Source organism: Gavialis gangeticus, unplaced genomic scaffold (assembly GCF_001723915.1).
Source record: "Gavialis gangeticus isolate Ggan-Ray unplaced genomic scaffold, GavGan_comp1, whole genome shotgun sequence".
In the NCBI taxonomy this organism is placed as follows: domain Eukaryota; kingdom Metazoa; phylum Chordata; order Crocodylia; family Gavialidae; genus Gavialis; species Gavialis gangeticus.
In genome coordinates, this window is record NW_017729012.1 from 235,954 (window position 1) to 239,342 (window position 3,389).

Below are 3,389 nucleotides of genomic sequence, written 5' to 3' on the forward strand. Positions count from 1 at the left end.
ACATATCGCCACTATAGTGCACTACCTACTCTGCACTATCTGTGTGAAGACTGTAAGGCCACTAAATACAGGACAGTTTACTTCACTTTTGAAATTAGAATTGGTACCTTGCATGAAGCCATTTTTAAGGTCAGAACCTATTCTTCATGTTGATCATCCAGGTGATATTCAGGTGTCTTCTGAGGCACAGTTGTACTGCTAGCCAGTGCATCCACAGGTGGTGAATAGTGGAATGACCTTCAGGGAAGGTTAGCTGTGAAATAAGCAGGGGTAATTCTCATGAATAAGCAGTTGCGGAACAAATAGTGGCAGCACCATCAGGATGTAGTGAGGACAGCAGATGGCAATGCTTTCCCTCCTGAAAAGCTACATATATCCTTTGACTGTGCTGTGACATGATGTGAGTACAGGTTGCCACTATAATAAGCCTGCTCAGGCCCCAGGTATGGGTCTACAAGTTCTCAATGGCAGAGCAGGCAGAAGATGTTAGAAACTCAGTGGCTGTGAAGGCAGATGAATGCTGCAGCAGAATGAGATCCCCAGTTGTCTTGCCATGGGATCAAGGTCACATTCTGTCAAGAGCCATGTGGAAGCTGATGTGCAGCACCTTCTCCACAATAAGAAAGTCACACACAGGTGTCTTTTATGAAATCATGGAAGACAATCATCCTTGACTGCCAAAGAAGATTCAGGTGTTAGTGTGATCCTATCCCATAATGCTTGAGTCCTGAAAAATGGTTAAATGCAAAATGTGAGTAGATCTTGCTAGTTCCCACTTGCTGCTTTTTATGATTTAGTGTTAAAGTTAAAATGATGTACTACAAAAGTGAATATTTTAATGGTTTTTAAGGCATTCAAACATGGAGGGATAGGATTTTTGTTAGCCACCACTAATCAGACTTTTACGCACTGGAAACTGAGGCTGAGCACACTTGTAAATTCACACACCTTTGTATTGCACACACTGTATTCCTCAGGTAAAGCAGACCTAAGATGATTTCCTTTAAATCATTAGAATAGCTTAGTAGTGTTTTGTCTCCAACTCCCCACCCTAATAGCTGGTATGAGCATGCTATGAAAAGGAGTGAATGAGTTGTAATTACTCCCTGCATTCCTTTTTTGTCCAGATATAGAGCAGATGGGAGTGGCTTTCTGGTTAGAGAAGTTGTGTTGTCAAACGCTCAGATTGCAGGTCAGATCTGATCTGTGTGTTATAACAAAGGTCCCCAGAGTATATTCAGATTTTGCAGAATCTCAGTTTACATCTTCAAAGTGTCTTTCATGGCTGTGAAAATAATTTTCCTGATATGAAGTGTTAACCTAGGAGTGCGCAAAATATGGCCCATGGTCCATATCTAGCCTGCCAATTGATTCTGTCCAGCCCACAGGGAACTTTTGGGGAGACCTGTATCACCTTAATTAGCATACATGTTATTTTGATTAAGTGTGGAGATGACATGAAGGATGGAAAACTGCATGTGGCCTTTCTAGCTACTTGGTGGTGGAAGCAGTTCCTTGAAATTGAGGATGATGTCTGTCATGTTTGATGGGTCCTCAGGTGACTGAGGAGCCCGATTCTGGATGCACACATTCTTCGGCAATGGGGGCATGTTGTTGCATAGGGGAGTGGGATTCGCAGCCCCAGATTGATCTCCTTCCTCCACTGCCTTTGTTCCACATCAGCATCGAGTCACTGGGCCTCGAAGTGGCACACACCTTGGCGGACTAGGTGGCACCACATCGAACGGTCAGCAGCTTGCTCTTCCCAGCCATTGGTGTTGATGTCACTGTGCTAGAGGGCAACCTTGAGTGTGTGTCTTTGTACCATTTCCCTTGGCCGTCCTTTAAATGTTGACCAACGAAGAGCTGGAAGAAGAGAATCTGGCGAGGGAGGCGGTTCTCAGACATCAGTTCTATGCCTGCACTTGTCCAGTGGAGGGCAGCAGGGCCCAATGCTTCACCCCTGCCCTTGACCGCAGGAGGGCAGCAGAGCTCCAGGTGTGGTCTGCAGCAGCCACGTGCAGTGGCAGGAAGAGTATGGACAGAGCTGGCAAAGCAACCAAGAAACGTCCCACAGGGAAATAAGTGGCAACCCTGCTGCACACAGCCCCTGTCCACTCTCCTCTAACCTCCCATGAGCACTGGAGGTCAGGGCCAAGCAGCAGATGGATATGGGCCTGTGCTCCACAGAGCTGGTGCCAACAGGATGCTGCTCCATGCTGCCTGCCTTTGACCCCACTGCTTGCCTTGCGCCCATGTGGTTTTGCCACTTCCAGGCAACCCATGGTGGCCATGCTGCACTCCAGGCAGTGGTGGACATGGCGCAGCCTCACTCTGTAGCAGAGGGCACAGCACGGCCTGCACCAGGTCAGTGGTGGCACAACTGGAGGGGGAGGTGTGGGGAGCACAGGCAGGACCCAGCACTGGGCACTGCCACAGCATTGGGCAGTGGAGGGGGAGTTGTGTGGAAACTGGCAATGTGATTGTATGTGGTGATTTGAGAAATGTTTTGTGGAAATGTTTATGAAAATAGGATATTTGGAAAATTGTATGGTAATTTTAGAACTTTTTCTGAAAATGTGTGGAAATGAGATTTATATGGAAAACTGGTAATTGTGTGTTGTAATTTGGGAACTTTTTCTGGAATTATGTGTAGAAATATGGTGATATTGTGCAGAAAGCTGGTTATAACATTTATAGTATAAAGTTTATATTATAAAAGCCATAACAATTTTTAAGTATAGCTGTTGTTAAACACCATTAATTTTATGTGTGCAACCCTCAACAGCTCACCAAAACTTATCAAGTAGGCCTCCAGCCCAACTAATTGCCCACCCCTTTATTAAACCCAACAAAGTTTGGGTTTTTTTGGCTCAGAGGTGAGATCTCCGTTATTTTTTCTGGCTGGTCATTCGGGTTTTTTTTATGTTGATTTAAATGTCAGTACAGGCAGTCCTCGGCTTACAACTTTTGGAGTTACAACAAACGGTACTTACAACCTTTATAAATTTACACCCTGCTTTGCGGTTCCAACGCAGGTCTTGACTTTATGATGCTTGACACAGCTGCGTCCAGCTGGTAAGTCAGTTGTGGTGGAAGGGGAAGAGGTGTGGTGGGGTAGATTAGCACCCCCTCAGTGAGGAAGGGATTCAGGCTGGGACTGGGGTAAATGCTGCCCAGCTGGGGTGAAAGGGGCCGCAGGGAGGTGGAGGGGTAGCTCCCTCCACTGTGTGTCGCTGGTCTGGGAGGACATGGTGGGGCATGTGCCCCTAGATCTGCGCAGGGCAGGTGGAGCCAGGGCTGCATCGGGCTGGCAGTGGGGGCGGGGGGGGTACGGTGAATTTTCAGGTGGCTGAAGCCCCCACATAGCCCCCACCCTGCCCCGATCT

The 3,389-nt window shown here is 47.2% G+C and overlaps 2 protein-coding genes across 6 annotated transcripts in view; both read left to right on the top strand.

Moving 5' to 3' along the window:
- Nucleotides 1-3,389, top strand: part of CPNE1 (copine 1) — a 106,775-nt gene that overhangs the window by 78,006 nt on the left and 25,380 nt on the right. The gene's annotated exons all lie outside the window — the stretch shown is intronic.
- LOC109293192 (smoothelin-like protein 2) overlaps nt 1-3,389 on the top strand; it is a 69,946-nt gene that overhangs the window by 604 nt on the left and 65,953 nt on the right. The gene's annotated exons all lie outside the window — the stretch shown is intronic.